The following is a 12,110-nucleotide window of genomic DNA, read 5'->3' on the forward strand; positions in this document are numbered from 1 at the left end:
ATTCTATTCTAAATCTTCAAGACTAATCATTCCCCACAAAAGTTTCGAAAAACGTCGGCCGTGATTCGGTTTTCGAAGCACGTACTTCAAACGTCCCATATTAGAGTTTCCGAATTAGGGTTTGATTTGAAGCACCATTTTACCGTTCTAGTCATTCCCCACAAAAGTTTCAAAAAACGCCGACCTTGACTCTATTTTTTTAGCACCTACTTCAAACGACCCAAATAAGGGTTTCCGAATCAAGGGTCGATTTGAAGCAATCTATTACTGTTTCATGCACTCCGTTTCTTCGAAATTCTATTCTAAATCATCGAGCCTAATCTGATCATTCCCCACAAAACTTTTAAAAAACGTCGACCGCGACTCGGGTTTTTTAGCACAGACTTCAAACTTCCCAGATTTGGGTGTCCGAACTTGGGTTAGATTTGAAGCACTCCGTTTTTTCGATCGAAATTCTATTCTAAATCAATCAAGACTAATCATTCCCCACGAAAGTTTCGAGAAACGTGACGCCGTTCTTTTAGCACGGACTTCAAACGTCCCAGATTAGGGTTTCCGAATTAGGGTTCGATTTGAAGCACTCCGTCTCTTCGAAATTCTATTCTAAATCTTCAAGACTAGTCATTCCCCACAAAAGTTTCGAAAAACGTCGGCCGTGATTCGGTTTTCGAAGCACGTACTTCAAACGTCCCATATTAGAGTTCCGAATTAGGGTTTGATTTGAAGCACCATTTTAACGTTCTAGTCATTCCCCACAAAAGTTTCAAAAAACGCCGACCTTGACTCTATTTTTTTAGCACCTACTTCAAACGACCCAAATAAGGGTTTCCGAATCAAGGGTCGATTTGAAGCAATCTATTACTGTTTCATGCACTCCGTTTCTTCGAAATTCTATTCTAAATCATCGAGCCTAATCTGATCATTCCCCACAAAACTTTTAAAAAACGTCGACCGCGACTCGGCTTTTTTAGCACGGACTTCAAACTTCCCAGATTAGGGTGTCCGAACTTGGGTTAGATTTGAAGCACTCCGTTTTTTCGATCAAAATTCTATTCTAAATCAATCAAGACTAATCATTCCCCACGAAAGTTTCGAGAAACGTGACGCCGTTCTTTTAGCACGGACTTCAAACGTCCCAGATTAGGGTTTCCGAATTAGAGTTCGATTTGAAGCACTCCGTCTCTTCGAAATTCTATTCTAAATCTTCAAGACTAATCATTCCCCACAAAAGTTTCGAACAACGTCGGCCGTGACTCGGTTTTCGAAGCACGTACTTCAAACGTCCCATATTAGAGTTTCCGAATTAGGGTTTGATTTGAAGCACCATTTTACCGTTCTAGTCATTCCCCACAAAAGTTTCAAAAAACGCCGACCTTGACTCTATTTTTTTAGCACCTACTTCAAACGACCCAAATAAGGGTTTCCGAATCAAGGGTCGATTTGAAGCAATCTATTACTGTTTCATGCACTCCGTTTCTTCGAAATTCTATTCTAAATCATCGAGCCTAATCTGATCATTCCCCACAAAACTTTTAAAAAACGTCGACCGCGACTCGGCTTTTTTAGCACGGACTTCAAACTTCCCAGATTAGGGTGTCAGAACTTGGGTTACATTTGAAGCACTCCGTTTTTTCGATCGAAATTCTATTCTAAATCAATCAAGACTAATCATTCCCCACGAAAGTTTCGAGAAACGTGACGCCGTTCTTTTAGCACGGACTTCAAACGTCCCAGATTAGGGTTTCCGAATTAGGGTTCGATTTGAAGCACTCCGTCTCTTCGAAATTCTATTCTAAATCTTCAAGACTAATCATTCCCCACAAAAGTTTCGAAAAACGTCGGCCGTGACTCGGTTTTCGAAGCACGTACTTCAAACGTCCCATATTAGAGTTTCCGAATTAGGGTTTGATTTGAAGCACTATTTTACTGTTCTAGTCATTCCCCACAAAAGTTTCAAAAAACGCCGACCTTGACTCTATTTTTTTAGCACCTACTTCAAACGACCCAAATAAGGGTTTCCGAATCAAGGGTCGATTTGAAGCAATCTATTACTGTTTCATGCACTCCGTTTCTTCGAAATTCTATTCTAAATCATCGAGCCTAATCTGATCATTCCCCACAAAACTTTTAAAAAACGTCGACCGCGACTCGGCTTTTTTAGCACGGACTTCAAACTTCAAAGATTAGGGTGTCCGAACTTGGGTTAGATTTGAAGCACTCCGTTTTTTCGATCGAAATTCTATTCTTAATCAATCAAGACTAATCATTCCCCACGAAAGTTTCGAGAAATGTGACGCCGTTCTTTTAGCACGGACTTCAAACGTCCCAGATTAGGGTTTCCGAATTAGGGTTCGATTTGAAGCACTCCGTCTCTTCGAAATTCTATTCTAAATCTTCAAGACTAATCATTCCCCACAAAAGTTTCGAAAAACGTCGGCCGTGACTCGATTTTCGAAGCACGTACTTCAAACGTCCCATAATAGAGTTTGCGAATTAGGGTTTGATTTGAAGCACCATTTTACCGTTCTAGTCATTCCGCACAAAAGATTTAAAAAACGCCGACCTTGACTCTATTTTTTTAGCACCTACTGCAAACGACCCAAATAAGGGTTTCCGAATCAAGGGTCGATTTGAAGCAATCTATTACTGTTTCATGCACTCCGTTTCTTCGAAATTCTATTCTAAATCATCGAGCCTAATCTGATCATTCCCCACAAAACTTTTAAAAAACGTCGACCGCGACTCGGCTTTTTTAGCACGGACTTCAAACTTCCCAGATTAGGGTGTCAGAACTTGGGTTACATTTGAAGCACTCCGTTTTTTCGATCGAAATTCTATTCTAAATCAATCAAGACTAATCATTCCCCACGAAAGTTTCGAGAAACGTGACGCCGTTCTTTTAGCACGGACTTCAAACGTCCCAGATTAGGGTTTCCGAACTAGGGTTCGATTTGAAGCACTCCGTCTCTTCGAAATTCTATTCTAAATCTTCAAGACTAATCATTCCCCACAAAAGTTTCGAAAAACGTCGGCCGTGACTCGATTTTCGAAGCACGTACTTCAAACGTCCCATATTAGAGTTTCCGAATTAGGGTTTGATTTGAAGCACTATTTTACTGTTCTAGTCATTCCCCACAAAAGTTTCAAAAAATGCCGACCTTGACTCTATTTTTTTAGCACCTACTTCAAACGACCCAAATAAGGGTTTCCGAATCAAGGGTCGATTTGAAGCAATCTATTACTGTTTCATGCACTCCGTTTCTTCGAAATTCTATTCTAAATCATCGAGCCTAATCTGATCATTCCCCACAAAACTTTTAAAAAATGTCGACCGCGACTCGGCTTTTTTAGCACGGACTTCAAACTTCCCAGATTAGGGTGTCCGAACTTGGGTTAGATTTGAAGCACTCCGTTTTTTCGATCGAAATTCTATTCTAAATCAATCAAGACTAATCATTCCCGACGAAAGTTTCGAGAAACGTGACGCCGTTCTTTTAGCACGGACTTCAAACGTCCCAGATTAGGATTTCCGAATAAGGGTTGGATTTGAAGCACTCCGTCTCTTCGAAATTCTATTCTAAATCTTCAAGACTAATCATCCCAACAAAAGTTTCGAAAAACGTCGGCCGTGACTCGATTTTCGAAGCACGTACTTCAAACGTCCCATATTAGAGTTTCCGAATTAGGGTTTGATTTGAAGCACCATTTTACCGTTCTAGTCATTCCCCACAGAAGTTTCAAAAAACGCCGACCTTGACTCTATTTTTTTAGCACCTACTTCAAACGACCCAAATAAGGGTTTCCGAATCAAGGGTCGATTTAAGCAATCTATTACTGTTTCATGCACTCCGTTTCTTCGAAATTCTATTCTAAATCATCGAGCCTAATCTGATCATTCCCCACAAAACTTTTAAAAAACGTCGACCGCGACTCGGCTTTTTTAGCACGGACTTCAAACTTCCCAGATTAGGGTGTCAGAACTTGGGTTAGATTTGAAGCACTCCGTTTTTTCGATCGAAATTCTATTCTAAATCAATCAAGACTAATCATTCCCCACGAAAGTTTCGAGAAACGTGACGCCGTTCTTTTAGCTCGGACTTCAAACGTCCCAGATTAGGGTTTCCGAATTAGGGTTCGATTTGAAGCACTCCGTCTCTTCGAAATTCTATTCTAAATCTTCAAGACTAATCATTCCCCACAAAAGTTTCGAAAAACGTCGGCCGTGACTCGGTTTTCGAAGCACGTACTTCAAACGTCCCATATTAGAGTTTCCGAATTAGGGTTTGATTTGAAGCACTATTTTACTGTTCTAGTCATTCCCCATAAAAGTTTCAAAAAACGCCGACCTTGACTCTATTTTTTTAGCACCTACTTCAAACGACCCAAATAAGGGTTTCCGAATCAAGGGTCGATTTGAAGCAATCTATTACTGTTTCATGCACTCCGTTTCTTCGAAATTCTATTCTAAATCATCGAGCCTAATCAGATCATTCCCCACAAAACTTTTAAAAAACGTCGACCGCGACTCGGCTTTTTTAGCACGGACTTCAAACTTCCCAGATTTGGGTGTCCGAACTTGGGTTAGATTTGAAGCACTCCGTTTTTTCGATCGAAATTCTATTCTAAATCAATCAAGACTAATCATTCCCCACGAAAGTTTAGAGAAACGTGACGCCGTTCCTTTAGCACGGACTTCAAACGTCCCAGATTAGGGTTTCCGAATTAGGGTTCGATTTGAAGCACTCCATCTCTTCGAAATTCTATTCTAAATCTTCAAGACTAATCATTCCCCACAAAAGTTTCGAAAAACGTCGGCCGTGACTCGGTTTTCGAAGCACGTACTTCAAACGTCCCATATTAGAGTTTCCGAATTAGGGTTTGATTTGAAGCACTATTTTACTGTTCTAGTCATTCCCCACAAAAGTTTCAAAAAACGCCGACCTTGACTCTATTTTTTTAGCACCTACTTCAAACGACCCAAATAAGGGTTTCCGAATCAAGGGTCGATTTGAAGCAATCTATTACTGTTTCATGCACTCCGTTTCTTCGAAATTCTATTCTAAATCATCGAGCCTAATCTGATCATTCCCCACAAAACTTTTAAAAAATGTCGACCGCGACTCGGCTTTTTTAGCACGGACTTCAAACTTCCCAGATTAGGGTGTCCGAACTTGGGTTAGATTTGAAGCACTCCGTTTTTTCGATCGAAATTCTATTCTAAATCAATCAAGACTAATCATTCCCCACGAAAGTTTCGAGAAACGTGACGCCGTTCCTTTAGCACGGACTTCAAACGTCCCAGATTAGGGTTTCCGAATTAGGGTTCGATTTGAAGCACTCCGTCTCTTTGAAATTCTATTCTAAATCTTCAAGACTAATCATTCCCCACAAAAGTTTCGAAAAACGTCGGCCGTGACTCCGTTTTCGAAGCACGTACTTCAAACGTCCCATATTAGAGTTTCCGAATTAGGGTTTGATTTGAAGCACTATTTTACTGTTCTAGTCATTCCCCACAAAAGTTTCAAAAAACGCCGACCTTGACTCTATTTTTTTAGCACCTACTTCGAACGACCCAAATAAGGGTTTCCGAATCAAGGGTCGATTTGAAGCAATCTATTACTGTTTCATGCACTCCGTTTCTTCGAAATTCTATTCTAAATATCGAGCCTAATCTGATCATTCCCCACAAAACTTTTAAAAAACGTCGACCGCGACTCGGGTTTTTTAGCACGGACTTCAAACTTCCCAGATTTGGGTGTCCGAACTTGGGTTAGATTTGAAGCACTCCGTTTTTTCGATCGAAATTCTATTCTAAATCAATCAAGACTAATCATTCCCCACGAAAGTTTCGAGAAACGTGACGCCGTTCTTTTAGCACGGACTTCAAACGTCCCAGATTAGGGTTTCCGAATTAGGGTTCGATTTGAAGCACTCCGTCTCTTCGAAATTCTATTCTAAATCTTCAAGACTAATCATTCCCCACAAAAGTATCGAAAAACGTCGGCCGTGATTCGGTTTTCGAAGCACGTACTTCAAACGTCCCATATTAGAGTTTCCGAATTAGGGTTTGATTTGAAGCACCATTTTACCGTTCTAGTCATTCCCCACAAAAGTTTCAAAAAACGCCGACCTTGACTCTATTTTTTTAGCACCTACTTCAAACGACCCAAATAAGGGTCTCCGAATCAAGGGTCGATTTGAAGCAATCTATTACTGTTTCATGCACTCCATTTGTTCGAAATTCTATTCTAAATCATCGAGCCTAATCTGATCATTTCCCACAAAACTTTTAAAAAACGTCGACCGCGACGCGACTTTTTTAGCACGGACTTCAAACTTCCAAGATTAGGGTGTCCGAACTTGGGTTAGATTTGAAGCACTCCGTTTTTTCGATCGAAATTCTATTCTAAATCAATCAAGACTAATCATTCCCCACGAAAGTTTCGAGAAACGTGACGCCGTTCTTTTAGCACGGACTTCAAACGTCCCAGATTAGGGTTTCCGAATTAGGGTTCGATTTGAAGCACTCCGTCTCTTCGAAATTCTATTCTAAATCTTCAAGACTAATCATTCCCCACAAAAGTTTCGAAAAACGTCGACCGTGACTCGGTTTTCGAAGCACGTACTTCAAACGTCCCATATTAGAGTTTCCGAATTAGGGTTTGATTTGAAGCACTATTTTACTGTTCTAGTCATTCCCCACAAAAGTTTCAAAAAACGCCGACCTTGACTCTATTTTTTTAGCACCTACTTCAAACGACCCAAATAAGGGTTTCCGAATCAAGGGTCGATTTGAAGCAATCTATTACTGTTTCATGCACTCCGTTTCTTCGAAATTCTATTCTAAATCATCGAGCCTAATCTGATCATTCCCCACAAAACTTTTAAAAAACGTCGACCGCGACTCGGCTTTTTTAGCACGGACTTCAAACTTCCAAGATTAGGGTGTCCGAACTTGGGTTAGATTTGAAGCACTCCGTTTTTTCGATCAAAATTCTATTCTAAATCAATCAAGACTAATCATTCCCCACGAAAGTTTCGAGAAACGTGACGCCGTTCTTTTAGCACGGACTTCAAACGTCCCAGATTAGGGTTTCCGAATTAGGGTTCGATTTGAAGCACTCCGTCTCTTTGAAATTCTATTCTAAATCTTCAAGACTAATCATTCCCCACAAAAGTTTCGAAAAACGTCGGCCGTGACTCGGTTTTCGAAGCACGTACTTCAAACGTCCCATATTAGAGTTTCCGAATTAGGGTTTGATTTGAAGCACTATTTTACTGTTCTAGTCATTCCCCACAGAAGTTTAAAAAAACGCCGACCTTGACTCTATTTTTTTAGCACCTACTTATAACGACCCAATTAAGGGTTTCGGAATCAAGGGTCGATTTGAAGCAATCTATTACTGTTTCATGCACTCCGTTTCTTCGAAATTCTATTCTAAATCATCGAGCCTAATCTGATCATTCCCCACAAAACTTTTAAAAAACGTTGACCGCGACTCGGCTTTTTTAGCACGGACTTCAAACTTCCCAGATTAGGGTGTCCGAACTTGGGTTATTTTTGAAGCACTCCGTTTTTTCGATCGAAATTCTATTCTAAATCAATCAAGACTAATCATTCCCCACGAAAGTTTCGAGAACGTGACGCCGTTCTTTTAGCACGGACTTCAAACGTCCCAGATTAGGGTTTCCGAATTAGGGTTCGATTTGAAGCACTCCGTCTCTTCGAAATTCTATTCTAAATCTTCAAGACTAATCATTCCCCACAAAAGTTTCGAAAAACGTCGGCCGTGACTCGGTTTTCGAAGCACGTACTGCAAACGTCCCATATTAGAGTTTCCGAATTAGGGTTTGATTTGAAGCACTATTTTACTGTTCTAGTCATTCCCCACAAAAGTTTCAAAAAACGCCGACCTTGACTCTATTTTTTTAGCACCTACTTCAAACGACCCAAATAAGGGTTTCCGAATCAAGGGTCGATTTGAAGCAATCTATTACTGTTTCATGCACTCCGTTTCTTCGAAATTCTATTCTAAATCATCGAGCCTAATCTGATCATTCCCCACAAAACTTTTAAAAAACGTCGACCGCGACTCGGGTTTTTTAGCACGGACTTCAAACTTCCCAGATTTGGGTGTCCGAACTTGGGTTAGATTTGAAGCACTCCGTTTTTTCGATCGAAATTCTATTCTAAATCAATCAAGACTAATCATTCCCCACGAAAGTTTCGAGAAACGTGACGCCGTTCTTTTAGCACGGACTTCAAACGTCCCAGATTAGGGTTTCCGAATTAGGGTTCGATTTGAAGCACTCCGTCTCTTCGAAATTCTATTCTAAATCTTCAAGACTAATCATTCCCCACAAAAGTTTCGAAAAACGTCGGCCGTGACTCGGTTTTCGAAGCACGTACTTCAAACGTCCCATATTAGAGTTTCCGAATTAGGGTTTGATTTGAAGCACTATTTTACTGTTCTAGTCATTCCCCACAAAAGTTTCAAAAAACGCCGACCTTGACTCTATTTTTTAAGCACCTACTTCAAACGACCCAAATAAGGGTTTCCGAATCAAGGGTCGATTTGAAGCAATCTATTACTGTTTCATGCACTCCGTTTCTTCGAAATTCTATTCTAAATCATCGAGCCTAATCTGATCATTCCCCACAAAACTTTTAAAAAACGTCGACCGCGACTCGGGTTTTTTAGCACGGACTTCAAACTTCCCAGATTTGGGTGTCCGAACTTGGGTTAGATTTGAAGCACTCCGTTTTTTCGATCGAAATTCTATTCTAAATCAATCAAGACTAATCATTCCCCACGAAAGTTTCGAGAAACGTGACGCCGTTCTTTTAGCACGGACTTCAAACGTCCCAGATTAGGGTTTCCGAATTAGGGTTCGATTTGAAGCACTCCGTCTCTTCGAAATTCTATTCTAAATCTTCAAGACTAATCATTCCCCACAAAAGTTTCGAAAAACGTCGGCCGTGACTCGGTTTTCGAAGCACGTACTGCAAACGTCCCATATTAGAGTTTCCGAATTAGGGTTTGATTTGAAGCACTATTTTACTGTTCTAGTCATTCCCCACAAAAGTTTCAAAAAACGCCGACCTTGACTCTATTTTTTTAGCACCTACTTCAAACGACCCAAATAAGGGTTTCCGAATCAAGGGTCGATTTGAAGCAATCTATTACTGTTTCATGCACTCCGTTTCTTCGAAATTCTATTCTAAATCATCGAGCCTAATCTGATCATTCCCCACAAAACATTTAAAAAACGTCGACCGTGACTCGGCTTTTTTAGCACGGACTTCAAACTTCCCAGATTAGGGTGTCCGAACTTGGGTTAGATTTGAAGCACTCCGTTTTTTCGATCGAAATTCTATTCTAAATCAATCAAGACTAATCATACCCCACGAAAGTTTCGAGAAACGTGAGGCCGTTCTTTTAGCACGGACTTCAAACGTCCCAGATTAGGGTTTCCGAATTAGGGTTGGATTTGAAGCACTCCGTCTCTTCGAAATTCTATTCTAAATCTTCAAGACTAATCATCCCCACAAAAGTTTCGAAAAACGTCGGCCGTGACTCGATTTTCGAAGCACGTACTTCAAACGTCCCATATTAGAGTTTCCGAATTAGGGTTTGATTTGAAGCACCATTTTACCGTTCTAGTCATTCCCCACAAAAGTTTCAAAAAACGCCGACCTTGACTCTATTTTTTTAGCACCTACTTCAAACGATTCAAATAAGGGTTTCCGAATCTAGGGTCGATTTGAATAAATCTATTACTGTTTCATGCACTTCGTTTCTTCAAAATTCTATTCTAAATCATCGAGCCTAATCTGATCATTCCCCACAAAACTTTTAAAAAACGTCGACCGCGACTCGGCTTTTTTAGCACGGACTTCAAACTTCCAAGATTAGGGTGTCCGAACTTGGGTTAGATTTGAAGCACTCCGTTTTTTCGATCGAAATTCTATTCTAAATCAATCAAGACTAATCATTCCCCACGAATGTTTCGAGAAACGTGACGCCGTTCTTTTAGCACGGACTTCAAACGTCCCAGATTAGGGTTTCCGAATTAGGGTTCGATTTGAAGCACTCCGTCTCTTCGAAATTCTATTCTAAATCTTCAAGACTAAACATTCCCCACAAAAGTTTCGAAAAATGTCGGCCGTGACTCGGTTTTCGAAGCACGTACTTCAAACGTCCCATATTAGAGTTTCTGAATTAGGGTTTGATTTGAAGCACTATTTTACTGTTCTAGTCATTCCCCACAGAAGTTTCAAAAAACGCCGACCTTGACTCTATTTTTTTAGTACCTACTTCAAACGACCCAAATAAGGGTTTCCGAATCAAGGGTCGATTTGAAGCAATCTATTACTGTTTCATGCACTTTGTTTCTTCGAAATTCTATTCTAAATCATCGAGCCTAATCTGATCATTCCCCACAAAACTTTTAAAAAACGTCGACCGCGACTCGGCTTTTTTAGCACGGACTTCAAACTTCCTAGATTAGGGTGTCCGAACTTGGGTTAGATTTGAAGCACTCCGTTTTTTCGATCGAAATTCTATTCTAAATCAATCAAGACTAATCATTCCCCACGAAAGTTTCGAGAAACGTGACGCCGTTCTTTTAGCACGGACTTCAAACGTCCCAGATTAGGGTTTCCGAATTAGGGTTCGATTTGAAGCACTCCGTCTCTTCGAAATTCTATTCTAAATCTTCAAGGCTAATCATTCCCCACAAAAGTTTCGAAAAACGTCGGCCGTGATTCGGTTTTCGAAGCACGTACTTCAAACGTCCCATATTAGAGTTTCTGAATTAGGGTTTGATTTGAAGCACCATTTTACCGTTCTAGTCATTCCCCACAAAAGTTTCAAAAAACGCCGACCTTGACTCTATTTTTTTAGCACCTACTTCAAACGACCCAAATAAGGGTTTCCGAATCAAGGGTCGATTTGAAGCAATCTATTACTGTTTCATGCACTTCGTTTCTTCAAAATTCTATTCTAAATCATCGAGCCTAATCTGATCATTCCCCACAAAACTTTTAAAAAACGTCGACCGCGACTCGGCTTTTTTAGCACGGACTTCAAACTTCCAAGATTAGGGTGTCCGAACTTGGGTTAGATTTGAAGCACTCCGTTTTTTCGATCGAAATTCTATTCTAAATCAATCAAGACTAATCATTCCCCACGAATGTTTCGAGAAACGTGACGCCGTTCTTTTAGCACGGACTTCAAACGTCCCAGATTAGGGTTTCCGAATTAGGGTTCGATTTGAAGCACTCCGTCTCTTCGAAATTCTATTCTAAATCTTCAAGACTAAACATTCCCCACAAAAGTTTCGAAAAATGTCGGCCGTGACTCGGTTTTCGAAGCACGTACTTCAAACGTCCCATATTAGAGTTTCTGAATTAGGGTTTGATTTGAAGCACTATTTTACTGTTCTAGTCATTCCCCACAGAAGTTTCAAAAAACGCCGACCTTGACTCTATTTTTTTAGTACCTACTTCAAACGACCCAAATAAGGGTTTCCGAATCAAGGGTCGATTTGAAGCAATCTATTACTGTTTCATGCACTTTGTTTCTTCGAAATTCTATTCTAAATCATCGAGCCTAATCTGATCATTCCCCACAAAACTTTTAAAAAACGTCGACCGCGACTCGGCTTTTTTAGCACGGACTTCAAACTTCCTAGATTAGGGTGTCCGAACTTGGGTTAGATTTGAAGCACTCCGTTTTTTCGATCGAAATTCTATTCTAAATCAATCAAGACTAATCATTCCCCACGAAAGTTTCGAGAAACGTGACGCCGTTCTTTTAGCACGGACTTCAAACGTCCCAGATTAGGGTTTCCAAATTAGGGTTCGATTTGAAGCACTCCGTCTCTTCGAAATTCTATTCTAAATCTTCAAGGCTAATCATTCCCCACAAAAGTTTCGAAAAACGTCGGCCGTGATTCGGTTTTCGAAGCACGTACTTCAAACGTCCCATATTAGAGTTTCTGAATTAGGGTTTGATTTGAAGCACCATTTTACCGTTCTAGTCATTCCCCACAAAAGTTTCAAAAAACGCCGACCTTGACTCTATTTTTTTAGCACCTACTTCAAA

The sequence above is a fragment of the Cucurbita pepo genome, chromosome 13, assembly GCF_057944985.1.
Source record: "Cucurbita pepo subsp. pepo isolate OVF chromosome 13, ASM5794498v1, whole genome shotgun sequence".
NCBI classification, from domain to species: Eukaryota; Viridiplantae; Streptophyta; class Magnoliopsida; order Cucurbitales; family Cucurbitaceae; genus Cucurbita; species Cucurbita pepo.